At 39.6% G+C, this 20,511-nt stretch overlaps 1 long non-coding RNA gene across 1 annotated transcript in view; it reads left to right on the top strand.

Moving 5' to 3' along the window:
• Window positions 1–20,511, top strand: part of LOC147258859 (uncharacterized) — an 86,971-nt gene that overhangs the window by 63,177 nt on the left and 3,283 nt on the right. The window contains exons 3-4 of the long non-coding RNA XR_015117081.1: window positions 7,657–7,759; window positions 19,361–19,574. This is a non-coding gene — a long non-coding RNA (uncharacterized LOC147258859). The remainder of the gene's footprint in view (window positions 1–7,656; window positions 7,760–19,360; window positions 19,575–20,511) is intronic.

Here is a 20,511-nt window from a genome sequence, read left to right as displayed (position 1 = left end):
TGGTAAATCAATCATGTTTTAAATGATAATAAGGTTAAAAAAAAAAAGGTTCACACGATGTTTAAAGGACTTTGCTTAAAGCAGTGGTTGGATATACTGAGAATGGAGCGATGCAGTAATCAGTCCTAAAACCTCGAAGTAAGTTGGCATTATTGAACGTTGGTTCCCTCATTTCAAGGTCAACGGGTTTTTAGAAGTTAAATTCCTGAAATTAGCTCCATGGTTTGCGCTAGTTGATGATACTGAATATTCCAAAGCTATAAAATGTCAGTAAATACCACACTTGGGAATTTCAAGGCGTTTATGTGTCTTAAAAACTGCGATTTGGACTACAGAGGTTTTTGCGACGTCATAAAGCCTGAAACAGAAGAGTTAAGCTAGTTGTCCTCGCGCCATAGTCATCTGTACTTCTAATGTTTATATTTATACTTTAAAAATGATAAAAGTGGTGTTTTTTGTGAATATTATCTAACTGAAAATCTCCTTTGTAAATCTCCTAAACATTTATTTGGCAAAGAACATGTCTTGCTGCATTGCATGAGAAAAATCCTATTAGCTTCTGGTCAGTGGCACCCGTGGTGGCACTCACGTTTGGATCGGCCTACAAAAAGTCATCATCCCTGCAGCACTCACTTGTTGGATATCTCGCCAAGATTCAGATGAGAGGATCAATGCTTTTTCTGTATGGCAAATACATTAGCTTAGCTTCAAGACCATAGACAGGGTGAATAGGTTACCTGGCAAAGGTAACACAATTCTGCAATTTTAAGAACAAAGTGCATTTCACCTATCTAAATCATTAAATAAACGTATTTCTGCAAAGTTTGGGGATTGTTGGTAATATGTCTCAGTAGTACACGTGACACTTAAAATCCTTTTTTCTTAACGTAGCTCAATATTCAAGTGGACATGTGCTGGAGCGAGACCCGTCTGAGTATTGAAGTTGAACTCATCAAAAAGCCTTTGTCCTTAACGCAGCTTGTTTCCATGGAAACACATCCTGCTCGCTCTACATTAGCCTTTAATCTCTCACTATTGCTGTGTGCCATGCTATGTGCGTGATAATCTGAAGTGATAGATTTGATTCTTTTGTTCGTTGTCACCTTATCTTCACTTAATTCAGAGGCTTACACTAAAGTTTATATATTCCCCATTGCATGACACTTTCTTTTTAATACTCTCCTTACATACACATTGAACCAGAGTGGCTGAAGGGGGGGGGGGGGGGACGACGCTTGGGCACTGCAAGAGAAAAAGATTCACTAGAAGTTAAGTTATATGCAACTAAATTTGGGGGTGTTTTACTTAATTGAGCCATGTCTGCATTATAACTTAAGAACCACTTCAGCGAATCCTATGAAACTTGACGTGCTTTCAATATTAGCTAAACTTCCAGATTGTATTTGTTAGCTGGTGCTAACTTCCTGTGTCAGCCATATTGGACTTTTCATTTTTACAGAATCTTGAATATCTCCTCTTTTAGATTGTTGTGTCCTGGTTTTGTCAATTCATCATAAAGATTTTCTGCTTTTCATCACTTAAATGTGAATTTCCTGTGTCAGCCATGTTGGATTTTGTGCACCATGAGGTTTTATTGCTATACTAGCTAGCGGGGAGGGGTGGTTACACCTATATTTGATGGATACCACTGTTGCATGCATTCCAGTTTATCATCATTTGATTTCTAAATATTGCACATCTGTTTTTTATCTTCTGAGTAATGCAGACTGAATATTACACCGCAGCTTATTGTGAAAGATGACCTCTTGTGAACACATAAAACCATAAACTCCAAGTCAAAATATATCACGACCTCTCTCTGTTCGTTCACTCGTGTGTAATCTTGGCACACACACACACACACTCACGTACACATACACACACACATGTACACACACTTGCTATTGCTATTCAACCATGTTAGCCTCATATGTGTTGTTAAGGGTTCTCTACTAGTTCACATTCCAGAAATGTGTTGGGAAGAGGTCCATCCCAAATCAGCTCAGACTGGCTCAGAAGTAACCCTCTCCAGCAAATTACTTGGACTCTCGACATTATTTTGGGCCAGGATTCTATGTATAATTACATTTTTTTGTGGCTGTCAAATGGCCGCCTGGCTGTAAAGCAAAGTGTTCTGGTGGTTTGGAAGGCTTGTTTTCACACTTTGGGAACTGTTGGGAATCGCCGCTGAATGTCCTTGAGTAGTTTTGCTAATCTCAGGGGTTTAGCCAAGTTAAGACATTCAATTACGAAGTATTCTTCCCAATTCAGGGTTTTTTTTGTTGTTGTTTTTTTTTTTTGCAATGTGACATAAGCTGTGAACCCTGAATGACACTTACATAAAGCAGATGGAGTCTCCTTGGCAACAAGGTCGTACACATTTTTCGAGCCTGACAGAGAAGATGTGACAGCTCCCAGATTGGCGTTCTCCACCAAACGGGCTAACAAAAATAAATAGGCTGAGTGTATTCTGACCTTAAGAGCGCACACGACCTGAATACACATCCACATCATCTTTATTACAAACACAAGCAGCGAGACAGTGAAGTGTGTGTGACACTATTAGCCTGAGTAACAACCTTCCACACTGTTCTCTTGGTCACTCTAGACATTGATCTGGTTTGGAAAACAAAAGCTTTAAGAAATCAATAAATGAGGATTCATTTACATTAAAATTGAGAAAACACTCCCTTTCCCCCTAGAATATATGTGCATAAACAGTGTGTGTGTTCAGGCGATCATCAGTGCAGCAATGATGGAGATGACTTGTTTGGGCCTCAGGCCCCTACAAGGGAACAAGTCTGCGAGTCTTCTGATCCTCCATCACCAGCTGCCTCTGGGTGATGATGGCTGCATGTTAAAAATATAACTTGAGTGACATGGTTTTTTTTTTCTGCTCTCATATCTTGTTAGTCTTCCAACAAACCCTTGTATTTATATTTCTTAACAGAAAACCCTGAAAATATCATTATTCACTAAAAATTACGAAGAGTATATTTATATTTTATACAAGTAAATTGCTTTATATACTGTTTACAAATGTGTATAGAATCACACACACACACACACACACACACACACACACACACACACACACACACACACACACACACACACACACACGTGTGAGAGGGAGAAAGAGAGTGCTATTGATTTGACCACCAGTTAATTCTAGGCTTTTGTTACCTAATACAGTCTGATCTATCACCGATCGCGTCCTACAGCATAACACTAAATGCAATTTGCTTCCAGCATGTTGATCCTCTTTCAATAAGACACCTGGGAAAAGACGATAATAAAGTAGAGGATTTCTGCTAACAGTGAGTCACGCTGATGAACCAAGGGTATGAGTTTACCACCAGGAACTCCAAGTACCTGATGTATTGACTGTAATTCCGTGTGAAACGCTGAGAACGATCCAGCACCGCGTTACAAACACATGAAATGACACGCCCGCAGAGGTTGATATCAAAGAAGAGAGACGCAGCATTGATTGGGTGATTGTCAAGAAATATCAGGTTGACTGATGGAAGACGCACAGAAAAGAAATGTTAATAACGAAATATTCAATTTCAACTTTTAATTAACCTTGTTGCTATTGTGGCTGCAGGGGTTTAGTATGTGTGTGTGTGTGTGTGTGTGTGTGTGTGTGTGTGTGTGTGTGTGTGTGTGTGTGTGTGTCAGCAATACCTGAACTAAATATGATAAAACCTTATACAAATTTAAAATGATAAAGAGATATCGTTTCACAGGATTGGAAGAAATTAGAATTTTTTTTATCGTTTATGTTCATTTCACACCATGGAAATGATCCCGAGCAACAGGCCTGTTATCAGTTATTGGTTTAGAACGAGGCAGAACACACTAGTTCACATCAGAGAGCCAAGTTCACGCTCAGCTGGTTGCAAAATAAGATAAACCTTTATTCGTCCCTCAGTGGGGAAATTGGCAAAAGAAATAACGCCAGATATGCAGCGCTGCAGCTCATCGGCTGGCGGGTGACGTTTTTGCCTGTGGTGAAAATTTCTGAGCACCTCAACGGAGCATTTATCGGGATTAAAGACAGTGTTATTGTTATCACTCGCTTGTTCTCGGCTACAATGGCTACCGGAGGGTTTTATTTGTGCAGCAGGACAAACATTTCATTGAATTCTGTGCATAACTTCCCTGTGAAGGTTGAAAAAGAAGAAGAAAGTAAATGATATCAGATTTAGTATTAGTGATCTAAAGCTCAAATATAAAGAAACAAAGCTACAATATCACACATAAATCCTTTAGAAACATTAAAGAGAGTCCATTTAGCTGTTAGGAGAATGTCTGTAGGAATTAAAAACTGAACTCAGGTCAATACATTTGATACAAACCTTTGATTAATTATAATGCCAAGCAATATAATTTCATCAGATCTGATCAGCTGATTTTTTTGAATCAGTTCTTCCAAAAAATGTCAAATTTCATCAGAATCCCTCATAAATGCTTTTGTTCTCCTGCTAGCAGACAAACACCAGGGATCTCATACAGTAGCTCCTTGATGGTAGTAAATACTGCTATCAGTGGTACATGTATATCACATCCATCCATCCATCCAGCTAGAGAGCAAGAGAGCTTTAAGTGGTTCTGTAGCTGCTTGAAAGTAAAAATTGATCATTTGCAGAAGGCGTGTATGAAGGGTCCTGCATGTCTCTCATAGACAGTGTGAAGGTGTCATTCCTCTTTAACTCTTTCATTGCCTTTTCAACCACGTAGTCACCTCTTGAACTTAGCTGGACCGGACTGTGACGTCATACTGTATCTGATGATGAGCTCAGCTTTGCTGCTCTGGAGAAAGTTGAGTTTGTTTTGTTTTTCTTGTTTTTTTTTTTTTTTTTTTTATTTGATCCACCACAGTTTATTTGAATTAACTTGAAACCCAAAACACCTGCTCATGGACCCATCTCTCTCGTCTAACTTATTGCTGTTAATCAATAAATCAAAAATCAGTGTTGATCTATTGATGTTAAAAACAGCTCATTTGACCATATAGTTTGCAATCTCATTATGAAGCAGTGAATAGGGTTATTCACCGTGTAGCAGCTCACACGTTCCACATCTGGCTTAAACAATGGTCAGATTTTTACCTACATAAAACTGCAAATGAGGAAACAAAATAATACGAGTGCAATAAATACGAGGAAACCTCACAGTAAATGTATTAACCTGAGTGTACTTTCACCAGGCGACATTGTAAAAGTTATTGCATTGATGTTGACAACTATGTCATAAATTCTTCAATGTAAATTGAAGGATTCTGGTTAAAGCTGAGCTGTTTGACTTTTTTTTGTGTGTGTCTGCTGGCTGTCTTCATGAGCAGAATTGTGAAACAGGTATGTTTCTAATCTGATATATATATGTGTGTGTGTGTGTGTGTGTGTGTGTGTGTGTGTGTGTGTGTGTGTGTGTGTGTGTGTGTGTGTGTGTGTGTGTGTGTGTGTGTGTGCGTACACACACACACACACACACACACATATACAGAAATAATGTGATGCAGTATCACTCTGTGTTCCCTCTTAATAAGAAACATGCCTACAGTGAATGTCTCCAATTCGTGAAAGCTGCTAACTGGTTGGCTGTTTACAACTGTGTCTTAAAGCAATGTTGTCATAACAAAAGCCAGATGTGCGAAACACCTCAAACTTTTTTTAAGCTGGTTTTATGTAGAATATTGATGGAGTACATTAAAATAACACCACTCTTAAAAAGAAAAAGGACACAAAAAAAAATCCCCAGGCAGAGTGTACCACTTTAATAAATCATTACACGCTAAATAAAGTCGTAGCCCGGTTTGAATGATACAAGTGTCTTTGCTCTGTCTGTAACCTATGCAGAGTGTGTCTGCAAGAGAATTACTTACACCCTGCTGCAGCCCTTCCTCTGGCTGTTTGGGTTTGGATGTGTCCCAGACAAAAGCCTGTCCAAATAAGATCAATGTGTTCGTACTCCTCTCCTCTGAGTGGGCACTCTCTCACATCTCCAGAGCAGAGCAGAGCCAGAAAAAAGAAAAAGAAAAAAAAAGGAGTTCGCTTATGAAGCCTCTTTTTGAGAAGCAGAAATTTCTGTGAAAGCACACATTCGAGACATCGAGGGACGTCATTATAATGCATCTATGCATTGTTTTACTGGTTGAAACAGATGCATTTATTTAGTGGTCATGGAGTAAAACCCTTAGATGAATAGAACCATCACTTTCCTTGCTTTGGTTTATTTGTAATTCTTTCTCAGCTGATCACAACAACAACAAATGTGTGTAATAAGAAGCTGAGATAATGATCCATTACAACAGGGGAGGATCGTCAGGACTTCCAGCATCTAGTGAGCTTGCTCACTGCTGTGGTTGTAAACATATAATAGCTTAATGGCGGGACAATTTGGAAGCAGCTGGAGGCAAAGCAGCAGAGGCAGCTGTTTCACTTCAGACCAGAGGAGGAGGAGGAAGAGGAGGAGAGGGGGAACACTGCAAACCATAACACAGCATTAGCATGGAACTCACCACAGTTCATGCACACACAGACGCACACATGCACAGACAGACACACACACATACACACACACACACACACACATACTTGTGCAAGCACTCAATAAGATAAAAGAATGAATTCAGTTGTCGATCTGTGTTTAATTCAAAGATGGATGAAAGCTTTAACAGAAGAACACACGTTTATTACACAATAAAAAACAAGAAAACACCATAAAGTTGTGCAGCAAGACTATTATCAATAGCTTCTCTCTTAAAAACATCGTCACTCATCACCGATGATAGGACAGCGCAGCTATTACAAATATTAACTCCACATGCATGAAACAGACATCGCTGCAAGCTGGTTGAAAAAAACAAACCCAAACACAATATGTGAGAGCTATTGTCCAGAGACCTTATGACCTACAGCACCCTCTACTGGCAGCAGATGTCCTGGGGTCTGTGGTTCCTGAAAACATACCCAAGGTCCACAAGAAAAACCGTCACTCACATTCCCTCAGCCACAAGCTTAAAAACTGTAATTTAGTGGCTTGAGTAAAGTGAGTTCCTTGGACAAGAAGACCGAGGATTTCTGCATGAGTTGTTGCAGTCTCTTTGCATTTGTTGGCCCTTTAAAACCGCTGAGGTTATTGTTCAGTTCTTCATTTGTCGAGTCAAGCAAATACATCTTGGTGTGTTATGGCCTCATCTTGTTGTAACACTTCTCCTGCGTGCTTGATCCACACTTCTGCGATTATTAATGATGAAACCGATTCTAGAAATGCATTGGTTCTCCTGCACAAACACATATTGTGCAGAGCGCTGAATTCTTTTGGCACCTGTGCAAACATACACTCATCCACACACACACACACGCACACACACACACACACACACACACACACACACACACACATACACACAGCACACAAACATAACACCTATTTTTAATGTAATGGCTCTGGACTCTCTCACACAGACGGAACACTGTCGCTGAGAACAGAACGTACAATCCACCTTCATTTTTCTTTAGACGTGGCAGTTTCTTTTTAAAATAAACTCTACCAACCTGACATTCCCTGAATGATTTGATTAAAAAAATCTCATTGAATGACGTTTTTGATAAAGAGCTTCCATGAGTTTTTACTCTGTTTCTTCAGGTCCAGCGGGGAGCAGAGACACCTTTCCCACGGTGACAACCTCCTGCTGTGAGATTCCTAGTGAAACACGTATTTACAGCCCCCCTGCTCTACTGGATAAATGGTGGGTGCATCCACACAGTATCACGGCGCTGAAGAGCTAGCGGGAGGCTAACAGCCGCCCTGCTTCACCTACTCCACTAAGTGTACATAAACTCTCTCTTTCTAGAGCTTTACTTTCTATTTTTCGAGCGATTATGAAAAATATGGTAACGCTTGACCCGTGAATGTGACAAATAGGAAGCAGACTCGGCGTACAGCTGTGACCAATTACAAACAGTGGATGGAATTTCTCCGCTCTTGCTCTCAGGAATGTGCATCATTGCCCTTTGTCCTCTGAACAAATTGGGGAGAAAGACTACTCAAGCTGGTGTAATCCGTGCATTAGCGGTGTCATACTTTAAATTCTTCCATCTTATTATAGCAGTCGTGACACCTGCAGAACGCTTACTAGTATTTAAACACTGTTAAATATTAATATGATGTGAAAGTTTTTAAAGTATGAGAATTTACCACATAGGAACGTTTAACTGTCACAGACGCAAAAAAGATACAAAAGCAGATAAATAGTAGAAAATAAAATTTTAAATGTAAAAAAGAAAAGAAATAGAGTATAACGTACTACGATCATTAGATCATGTTCTGGAACAAAAGAACCAGCTTGAAGAAAAAAGGAAGGAGGTTAGTTGCCATTAGAAATAGCCCATGGGCTCTGGTCACATGTCCTGTAAAATGAAAAAACTGACAAAAAATTAAATACATATATTTTAATGCAATCGATCATATCTAAGAAGTGTCATAACAACAGAATTTACAATATAACATGCAAGAACATAGAGTTGTGTAATTGAACTCAATACTAAAAAAAAAGCTAGACTCATACCATCTTTAAATCTAATTTTCACTTGATGCACTTTTGTATTTTTATGGAAATATGTCTGTCATAATTATCTGCAATATCTAAAAACACAGGGGTCAAATATCACATTGCACAGCAGAAAAGAACGGGGTGAACATCAGGGAATAATAGATCGTATTAAGAGGAAAAATTAAAACAAAATCAAGAAAAGTCAAAAGTTAGAAAGTCCTCATCCAGCACTATAGTCCAGGAGGTATTATGCATTTCTGGCATTTATTAATAACAATATGAATTATTTAAAAAAATAATAATACAAAAATATTGCAAACAGACAAACAGCACAAGTCAACACACCAAAATACTATTTTACATATTGAGGACATCACTTCAAATATACTCAAATATTAATGTGATGTAGTCGAGTGTCCAATTTGCATTTCCCTCTCCAAAGCCACTTCTAAGCAGCTCTCTTACAATCAGTGAGAGAGGAGGAGGAGAAGTAAACATTAATAACGCCGCCGACAAACTTCTAATTATTGACAGCCTCGTTCAACCTTCCCATTCTAAAGCGGGTCTTCACAGTTTGAGGTGTGCCGCCTCTGAAGGTTCTCATAGTTCCTCAGGTGCGCAATAAGACGACGGATCCTTTCTGACAAATCTCCATTCCAGCCTGACAAGTTTAAACAAAGCAATTTCAGGCCCAGCTGCACCTGCGCTACTGACAAGCCGCGTCAGAGGGTGTCTAGCAGGAAGATGATAATTTGTCTAGTTATACGACTGAAATGAGTTTAGTCTGGACACTGTTGGCTGGAGGCAGACACTCTCTTTTTAAAGGACATCTCCCCTCACAAGGATTTAATGACAGTGAAATTGTCAAAATAAATCATCCCGACGTTCATCTTGGGCGCGTAGATTCCAGAAACCATGATGACTTGGAGTTTTATTTGACTTTTATTTGTCATAAACTTTACAAATCCAGTTGAATTGTAAATGACAGTGTTCAGAAATGTGTTTATTTATGCATCAGGCAGCTGATCCACTAAACCACCCAAACCAGCAGCAGTGTACTGGTCTCTCCAACACTATCATCTGCTTTATGGCTCCCAGCCTCAAGCCAGTTTGTTCCTATTTAAGATGTAAATCTTTAAAAAACAGTCATGAATTTAAAAAAACGGGGGAGCAGTTTTTAAACATCTGGAGCTTCTAGCAAGTTGAGATCTTGAAATGAGACATTTATTAAAAAGCAATTAAGTCATTTGTCCACCGTTACTGCAGTGTGGCTCATTTCTGATTTTCAAATGGCTTTTATGGAGCCTTGGAGTGGCCAAGAAGGGGAAAATATATATATTCTGTTGCCGCAATAGATCATTTTCCCCCTAAATTTAATTTTATATTATTTTATTAGAGATATCACTTGTATACTCAATTAAATTTTTTAGGCCTCATCGATAAGTTTTTCCTTGAATTTAGTCATTTTTGATTTCTTTAGATGTCACTTGTTCCCTCACTTTGATTAATTCATGGGAACAAGTTATACCTCTCAACTACAAATTATTAAAATGTAGGCAAGATGTTAGATCCTCTGGCCTTATTTAAAAATATATATATATATATATATATATGTGTGTGTATATATATATATATTCTCTATGTTCATATATATTCTCTCTATGCTCACTCCAGGGCTCTGTGGTTTTTTTCTACAACTGTGGAGAAATAAAACATTTCTTGCTTTGGCTACACATTCTAGTAACACGATTCATTCGCATGACTGATTTATTAATTAATCTCTAACAAATCTCTCCTGTTGACAATGAGAAACGGATACATTACCAGCCTTATCCTTTAAAGACCGCAAACAAAAGCATGTTTATGACATTTCAGGTGTTCTTTGACTTGAAAAGATCCATTATTAGCACTTCTTCTTTTTATTTTTTTTTCAAGAGGATCAGCTTTCACTGTGCACTTCCTTCAGTGGGCCTGAGGGCTGAGGTTGCTAGGCGATGGTGCTATCTCCGTGGTGACGTGATCCCCCTTGGGCCTGATTCTCACTCAGCACCTCCACAGAAAGATGCAGGGACATGCGCATACACACGTGCACATGCACAATACAATGCCCACACACACACACACACACACACACACACACACAGTGAGGGGCCGCAACTATCCTGAGGTCTTTCTTTAGCTGTGCTGTTATCTCTGGGAGGCTGTTGTCACTCACTCATTGGCGTGCTGAGAGGAGCTTCAATAGTCTGACCTGATGAGGCTCAGACAACACCTCGGAAACCTCTCAGGTGTCAAGGAGAACCAGATGGTGACAATGAGGAGGCCCTGGGAGCAGCAGCAGCAGCTCAGCACCTCCTCTGTCCTCCGCTCAAACAAGGAGAGAACAGCTCAAAGCTACATTCATTCATCACGCACAGATATGTGTGTCCAGATGTATAGAAAGCTACAAAAGCCTGGGAACTTCGCAACAACTTTAATGATCCGCCTTCCATTTTTGAATCTTTGCCTTACAACACATTCACATTATTTAGGTGCTGAACTTTTATTATTCTCCCCTATGGTGTCTGCTGGTTATGAACTCCTTCGTACTTTCAGCTGCATGAAACTTTCAAATATCAAACTGTTTGACTCTTAAAAGAAGTTTTGGTTACAACTTTTCAGATTTGTACCTTTTATACTTTAAAATATTCTGCTTTTTTTCCTTAGCTCTTTAATCTCATTGCGTGACATCAATCCCATTCTAAAAAAAAAGCTTCAGAAATTTAAATCCTAACAGTTCCTCTCAGTCCCACAGTTTCCCATATTCGCGCTCCAATTATATACATATTAGCATATAGAATTCGTCCTCTGACAGCCTGTGTCCTCACTGTGACGGGATTTATGGTTTTAGATTTAAGAGTCATAGTGCATATTTGCGTACGCGCAACATATTTCAGCGGATTCCAGCAGCTCACATTTGCATTGACACTGCATTACAGAAAATGCTTATTCTAGCATAATTTACACCAGAGGTTTTTCACAAGGGTTCCAAACAGTCTCAGGGGAGGCCCTTACAGTAGAAGTGATAGACTTAGTCATTAAATTAGTTGTCAATGACATTTGTTTGTTGATTTATTCACGCTCTTTAAATATGTTTTTTCTTCTTGTTACCCTCATGCTCTCATTGTCAGACGCTAACAAATGTCTCAGATCTTTGTCATTTGTTTGGTTATTGTTGGTTATCTGCTGTGGTGAAAAACAGCAGTGTTGGACTACTCGGCTAAATCTAAATCGGCTAAATGTCTTGAGCAAATGACATCACCACGACCTCTTAGACATCCAGGAACTAAGTAAATCCAGACAAAAACGTGAACTTATTCCAAACGTTGTATTAGGGGAAGTTCACGCCCAAAAGCTCCTGATTCAACCATTTTTCTCCATTTAATGATAAACATCAGGATTTTAGCCGACCTGTACGTATCCTATTAAATGTCAAATTATCCCAATGCACAAAAAATGTATTTTTGCATGTTGCGAAAAATGTATATCCCACAAAAGCATATCAAAGAGTGTATTCAAGAATTTGAGGGATTTAGTTCATTTATTGAGTTTAATTACTTTCTTTAGAAAATAGGCTACTATAACTGAGGCTACAGCCATGCTAGCACTGAGCTAAACGCTAAAGTAAGCGTGCTATGCTCACAGTGCTAACATGCTGATGTTTTGCAAGTTGTTCACCATGTTAGCTTAATGGCTTCGAATGCAAACATTTCTAATTAGCTCCTACCAAAAGAATTGATTGGAGCCCCGCTATAGTTTTTATTGGTGTTGCTCTCAGATAAAGAGAAATGTTGTTGTTGAGTTGTGGTTGATGGTGCCGGGTGAAAAAGCTGGGGTTGATAACAATTCAGCCTAAGGCACTCATGATTATGTGTTTCAAACGTCACCGCAGTCCATTGAGAAATGGCTGTCTTATATCATTCAAAGCAATAAGTTACAACCTTACTGTGATGCTACAGGCAAAGTCAGAGGATCATCCATGTACATTGTGTCCATGCAGCTAGCAAAGCAGCACCTGGAGAAAAAAAAATGCTTTTTTTCCTACTTTGAGGAGGGAAGATGTCAAGCCAGGTCAATGTAGGGTCTTATGAAACATGACATTACTGGAATCTTTGTTCTTGGCTACAAGTATCACCTTGCTTATCTTTTGTTCTCATTGGAGAAATACGGCACCATTTTGTCCAAGAAGACAGCAGCAAACACAATCATAACCACAGAGTGTTTTACTGCCAAGCAGATTCAGTGACTTAATCAGATGGAGATATAAAAAGAATCTGAAAGGTGTTATTTACAGTAGATGCAGCTGAAAGCTAAAAGCACATACCTACTGATCTAAGAGGCTTACGGTATTTACAAGAATAGAACAAAGTTTGACCTTTGTTGGGAGGCTTCAGTGTCATCACTTTGACACACACACACACACACACACACACACACACACACACACACACACACACACACACACACACAGAGCATGTGTGCACTAGACCTCCAGGCATGGAGAGGAATCTTGTTTTCCATCCCCCCACTCTTGGTCCGCTGGGTAAAAATCAGACATGAATAACATATCAACATGAACGGAATCATATTAAGATCAGAGTGAGGAGAAAATATGTGAGTCTGATTTCTAATGCATTCATAGAGCAGGTCATCCCGTTATTAACCAAAGAGATACTTGAGACAGCGTGGGCGAGTATTCTCAGCATCAAATCTGACATTATCCAAAATATGACTGGAAACACACTTCAGAATGAGTAATAATTGCATCTAGAGCGGTAGTTCCTGAACTTTTTGAGGTCTGCTTCCACAGACAGCTAGGTCATAAGAAGCTACATGGTACTGGAAGCTGTGGAGTCGATATGTTTTTGACTCATCTTGGGCTCTTGAACTGCATCCACAGACAGTTTCTGCTGCTTCCATGAGTCTGGAACAATCTTGTTTCATACGTTTATCCATGCATGAGCCAGTTAGCCAACATATTAGATACTGATATGAGAATTGCAGAGGTTTAACTATATAGCTTGATTGTGCAATACAGCATCATTGTGCGAGTGTAGATCTGGTCTATCTGTGGGGGGTTATTTTTTTGATTTATTTGGGATTTATTTTTGCCGGATGAAAAAAACCCAGCTATCCTCCTGGGTCAATAAAGCCTCTCTATATAACCTAATTCTACCTCAGATAGGATATATAATTTTCATTCCAAAACTTGTAGATGTCTTAAATGCATCAGCATTATTCAACACTTCCTTCTAAAATTTGAGTGTGTCACTTAATTTGTCTTGATCTAATATTTACTTTTAAAGAAAGTCCCTGCATGCTTGATGCCTGCAGTGTGAGAGCAGGCACGTTATGAATCTCTATGATCTCTCTGTGTACACAAGCGAGGCGCTGCATGTATGTTTATCCCCGAGCTGAGAGGCAAACACAGGAGCGGGCTTACGCTGCTCAAGGGCCAGATTCCTCCGATCTCAATGGCTGTCTGGGTTACTATTAAAGTAGCGAGCCCAGCTCCAGCTGAGACATGTTGACAAGCTGGGTTTCTTAGTTTTATGTGACAGCGCGTCATCAAAGGCTGAAGAACGGCTCTGATGCTGAGGAAGTGTGCTTCGCCACATCTCGTAACAGCGATTAAAAGACAAGGATACTTGCTCAACAAAGTCTCGTACTATTTTTGTTGCTCAGTCAAATAGATCTCTCAGATCCTCCTGGTTCTCTCCGTGATTTGAACTCGCCGGCCTTCTTTGGCCGTCCGATGATCGCAGCAGGGCTCTTGTTGATCAGTCGGTCCGGTCCAACAATTTGGTCTACAGTGAAATATCGCTATTGGATGTAATACCATCAAATATTATGAAGTCATAATCTCCAGAGGATGCACTCACTTTGCATGCACTGTGTTCTTTTAGCCTCAGAATTTTAAGTTGGTGGAACCTGAGAAGACAAACTGTGGTAATTTTGGAATGATTCAAACAAATAAACTTTTCTGATGAACTTACCTCATTGTGTCTTCTCAAGATTACCATCACCTACAAGTGAGGCCTACAGATATCATCACCGAGACCGTGTATTAAGTATTATGAATACGCAACGTTTAAAATCATTTTTGGGGTTTTGGAAAAAAATGTCTAAATATATTCTGATGATTCTAAGATCTTATACTGTATCCACTTTACTGTAGGTCCTTGGTGGAAGTATATGCTCCTTGGGCGCTTTCTTGTTGATTTTTTGTTTGTTTTATATAAAAGAATGTTAGCGTTCTGATGTTAGTATTTAGCCTCGAGCGTCGCTCTTCCCAGTAACAGTTTCACAGACCTGCCAGTGTAACTCTAAACCTTCAGCCTTGTTGAATCAAAGCCACAGAAAAATATTGGCAAAAAAAACCCCACATCATTTCTGTCCGCATTAAACTCTCTGATGCTTGTTGAGCATCATAACCAGCTGTCAGCCAGACCATCAAAGCCAGTATTCCCAGTGCACTTCTCACCAATTCAAGTGTCAGAACAATCAGTGCAGAGACCAGCAGAAGCCAGTGATGTCGTGAGCGCACGCCGGGCTGAGTTAGACCGGAGCAGCAGACTACACTGGACCCCGGATGACCCCTGATTTTCCTGCTCTTGTACTACACTTGTAGTTTTTCATTTCAAATGCAAAACAACACAAAAAAGCTGCGCTCGCTCCTCCCTGACAAACCTGCTGGCAAGCAAAAGACCGGAAAAAAAACAACAGTTTTACGTCTCACGCTTGGACTTTCCCGGAGCATCTTAACATATCGAAGCAATAATATGCCGTTAACTCATCGTGTCACAAGCGTCATTCTGACTTGAAAGCATTAGTCTGTCTCCTCAGTGTCAAACAGTCTTTGAGGTTACAATGCCTTGGTCTTGTATAAAAGCTCTCTGGCTGTCTTTATCTGGCCCTCGGATCAGGGGCCACCTGCCAAAGCCAACAGGCTGACAAGAACTCCCTAAAGTATGGCAGCTTTGTGCGCCTCTCCGATGAGAGATAGATGCTTGTTGGATGTGTCCCCTCTCATTGTTGGATGAGTCTTTTATCACGTCATGATCGGCGCTGTTTGACCTCACTATTCACTCACTGTGTGACACTCGGTCATGGCGGTCAGTAAAGTGGAAACAGCAGCAGCATGAGACTTAAAGTCTGTCACAGAGAATAAAAACAGACCATTATGTTGTTGACGCACCAAAATAAGTTTGCAGTTGGATTTATTTATATGCAGATGATCAAGCGACGCGCCGGAGGCTAAAGTATTATTTTTTGAGCTGTGTAGTTCTCCTTCTTTTTAAACAGCGGTTCATACATGGATGTGAAATAGCGTTCCACCTCATTTTAGGTAGTTTTGCGTAACTTTAAATTGAATATGAATGTAAATGATGTAATTAAAGTGTAATGAATTTATGTAATAAACGCATATGTAGGGACACCTTTAATCTAGGCGTGTGTGTTTTTATTACTGGTTCCTGCTAACTTGTGGGGCTGGACTTAGAAATGGGATGATAAATACTACCAGGTAACTTTTTTAAAGATGTATTTGATGTTTTTAGTCATCGCTTATGAAATATAAGGTCATACACGGTTTCTGCTAATGTCAGGTGTCCTCCTTGGGTATAAAAGAATCTCGTGTCACAATTTTTTTTGCAGTTCTTTCAGCTTTGGGTTTAATGCCATAACTGTTGTTTTCTTTCAGACTTCTTTTAAAGTTGAGCGATTAGCAAATGTCTATTTTTGTGCGGACATGTGAGCAAAGGCAGCTTTTTCGCGAAGATAATAACACTTTTCCTTTTGAAAAGACCCCTGTGAGATGAGAACATCTGCAGGGGAACATCTGGCTATGGCAGGAAATTCGGCATCTCTCAGTGAGACGTGCGATGAATGTTTTTCAAGTACTTCAGAGGGATGAGCTGAGTATTGAACGCTACAACCTCCAAACCCTGACAGAATTTATGGAGTCCAGCAGCAAGTGGTTCTCATTACGGTCTACTTCCAAACAAATTGCTGCACTGAGCTCACACATGGGTTCTTGTTTTTGTCTCCAGGCATAATTACTGCTATATTGTGTTTTCACAATATATCCAGCACTCTTGTTGTATTTGTACTGAGATGTAACCCGAATGGTGTTGGTGGAGGGTTTCCATGTCGCTCACTACAAGCTCCACGTTTGCTCTGTTCCCTCTTTTATTTAACCAAAACAAAATGGAAAAAAAATCCCAGAAATCCCTTTGCAGAATAACAAGAAATGTTTGTTAATAACAGGAATCCTCCCTCCCACCACCACCACCAGTGTGGAGAGTTGGGGGGGGGGGGGGCATTCCAGACCAGTTCCAGTTTACCAGTCATCCACTTTTAATAGTGTTCATCTGGCAGTGGGGAGCTATGAATTATGTGCTTGGAATTGAAGTATAAATTGTGTCTGAGACGGGAGAAATGAACAGACTGCACCTGGTGCTGTTTTGCACACACTTCTGCAGCTGAGATCAAAAGAACCGACTTCGTGTTAAAGCCATGAAAATGCCTCCAAGGCAGAGAGTAGAGAGGGGAGATGATCTTTTTGCAAGTTATTTAAGAAACAAAGTATTTCATTTGGCAGCTGAAAGGGACCATATAGGCAAAATAATACTTTGTCATTCCCTTATTAGGATTATTTTAATCCCTGGTTCATCCTGTGTCACTGATGGAGACAGATTGGGGAGAAGTACATTTATCACAAGTTTAAAAGTAAATTATTTGGGTGAAAATCCAGTCTGTGTTTCTGATGTCAGGCATCTACTCAGAGTTAGCAGATAAAGCGTTGTAATGTGCAATCAGGGAACCTGAAGTATTTGTGTGTCATTTGTGTCTCCTTGTGCTCTCTCAGGCCAAGCGGGTGCTCAGTTGAGTTGCAACCAATGATTCAGAGGAGCATGTCTAACCCATTATCCTCTCTTCATTCATGCTTGTCTCTCTGGATTCTTTCTTCCATGACAGTATTTTCCATTGTTCTTTGCAACGGACAAGAACACAGTTGACATGATAGTGAAGGTTTTAAAAAAATCACACTTTCAATTTACTCAGTTGTTGACAGACAATGAACCCCCCCCCCCCAAAAAAAAAGAATTCTTCAAGATGATAGTAATTTTTTATATCTGGCCAAATATTTTCATGTGTTGACGCCATGCAAAATGACGCAACCAAAGGGCCATTTTTAGAATATTTCACGTTTAGAACAACTAGCTTGAGCGTACAGCAGCAGCTACACTGTTCAAAAACCAACCTCTTTCTAAAAAAAGTATTTGTTGATTTGTGTATCACGTTTGAGTTGTGTTCCAATAACTCTAACGACACACTCCTGCAGCGTGAAGTAGCAGGAATAAAGAGGGAAGACACTGATAAGGTCTCAGTGTCTCAAACAATCCAACAATCATATTTTCTGAGCACATCAGTAGAAATATCATTGTAGGAGGAAAACACAGAAGAGCTGAAAGCGCAAAGATATTAATACCAAGGGAAAGCAACACTAACGATGAAGTATGACCTGCTGCAACTGTAGTAGTACTGCATCGGAGTGTGAATGATGCTTCTGGGAATGAGCAGAAATACCACACAATCAGTGTAGCTTAATTTATGTGGAGTGCAGGTTATCACATGAAGATGGTGTTGTGGTGATTTTAAGGTAAAGAAAAGGAGCTAAATTGAGTGAGTGGCAATTTCTTTTCAAGATTAACACCTCATAAAAAGTAGTGTGCATTCTTTTTTTATACATCTGTGTCCGCAGACGTCTACCTTGTATCTTAAAACTGATATACACTTTAACTTCTTCATAAAAGGAATATTGTGTTTTTTTCTATTTCCTTGCCAACATTTTATCAGTCTATTAAATGTGTACAATCTGGGTTTACTCTCCCCACCGCAAAGACAATTGAACACACTTTCCCCTCAATAAAAAAATCCATATAGAATCACATAAATGCTTTAAGTAAGGGGAATATTTTAAAGTTATTTGAATCATTAAATACACCATTGTCATCTTGTATTTCCCAATCCTCCCTAAAATCCTGCTGTTCATTTTGACAGTGTCTTTATGTTGTCTTTATGATCATTTGGTTAGTTGGTTAGTTTAGTCGAGGTTTATTCAAAAACCGCACAAAGAATTATCTGATTATCTGCAATAACGGAACCCTGGAGCTGCCAATGAGAAAAGACAATTATAGCCCCGAGATATAACTTGTTCCCTCAAATGACTTGCTTCCCAATCTGGTATTAAATTGTTAGGGGATATGATAGACTTTCTGCACTTAAATGAATGCAACGTGGTCACTCGTGTGGACAAACGCCTTTTTAGCCTTTTTCCTTCCTTTTGTGTGCAGTAAGTTTTTTTTGTTTTTTTTTTTTTAATTTTTTCACTTTGTTAGTCGCTTCCTTTCAAGCTGACTCTTGGAAATGCACAATAATTCCAACGTAGCAGTAATTTTACTATACAAACGCCCATAAATATCTTGAATCTGGTCATTTTTGAAAGCACAAAATCAAACGTGTTCCCTCGATTCGATTAATTTGGGGGCTGCAAGATATAACTTGTCTCATCGCCTCAAATTGACTAAAATGAGGGAACAAGTTATGTCTCATGATCACAAATGAACCAAACTGGACGAAATGTCTCTCCGGCCACTCCAGGGTTCCATAGATAGCACTGATAATGTCTGAGATTTCTGATAAGGACTCAAAAATTGTTCCAGACACAGAATAATATAACTTTTTCTTCTTTAGAAACCCAAACGGAAAGAGCTGTCAAGAACCATTTCTGGAGTGAAGAACATGGAGAACTCTTTGGTGGAATGTAAAACAGGTGCTGCACATTTGGCTCCTGCACAGAAAAGGGCGAAAGAAAAACAGCCGTCCCTGCAGGAACATGACTGACAGAACATCACATTCTCCGGCCAGCTGCACCTCCAGATGATCCCTCACTCACTCAACTTTATGGGTAACATACAGCATACGAACATACACGCATCACACATCCACACGCAACTGGAAGACATGTAAATAATCAGGCTCTGGTGACTAAATCTTTCTCAATAGCATGTCTTCCCTTTTCTCTAACACGAGCTTCATCCACCAGACGGAATACATGCCGACTCAAACAAATGAAAGAGTTCTGTTCTTGACACCTTGTGTGTTCTCCGAGTGGTGCTGGAACATCTGGCATGGATTTATACATTGAAATTCTGGCTGGGGATTCAAAGAGATGAGTTTTTAATTGAAGCCACGCTGAAGCACATGAGACTGAAATGTCTCCTGGAAAGAACCCTCAAAATACACGCTCATGTTGCCTTCTCATGTGACCCCTTTCACAGATTGGGTTTCTTCTTCTTCCTGTTCTTTTTCTTCTTCTTCTTTTTTTTTTTTTTTAGATTTTTGAGTTTTTATGATAGTGTTTTTGTGGCAATAGCAACAGTAAATATACTTAGCAACGGTTAAAATGTGTTTAATTGAGATTACATTCAATATGTACGAGGGTAAACTACCGTCTCTCACTTCCAGTAGTCCAGCCCCTGACCATCGCACATACCATTATAACACTAAACCTACTGCGGTGCAACAATACACACATTCACAGCCCACAGACAGCAAATTGCTTCTCTCATTCCTTACCACGCCCTGCCTTCGTTCTCAGCCACCTGCAAAACAAAACTGTGCTGGAAATTTCACTACAAATTACCCTGTGTCTGCCAAATCCCCTCGGGAGCGGAGGAAATCAAAACCCTGGCTCTCCCTGCCCCCACAGCAACAAACCTTCATCTCACTCAAACAAAAAACGTCTTCATCGGTTGTTTTTTTTTTTTTTTTTTCAAAAAGCTCATAAACGTTTTATCTTGTATGATGTTATTGCGGTATTTCGCATCCACTTAGATTTTAAG

This window comes from Aulostomus chinensis, chromosome 7 (assembly GCF_037954235.1).
Source record: "Aulostomus chinensis isolate RoL2024-O1b breed Wild chromosome 7, RoL_Achi_v1.0, whole genome shotgun sequence".
NCBI classification, from domain to species: domain Eukaryota; kingdom Metazoa; phylum Chordata; class Actinopteri; order Syngnathiformes; family Aulostomidae; genus Aulostomus; species Aulostomus chinensis.
Note: the sequence above shows the minus strand (reverse complement) of the source record. Positions and strands in the feature narration are given on the sequence as shown.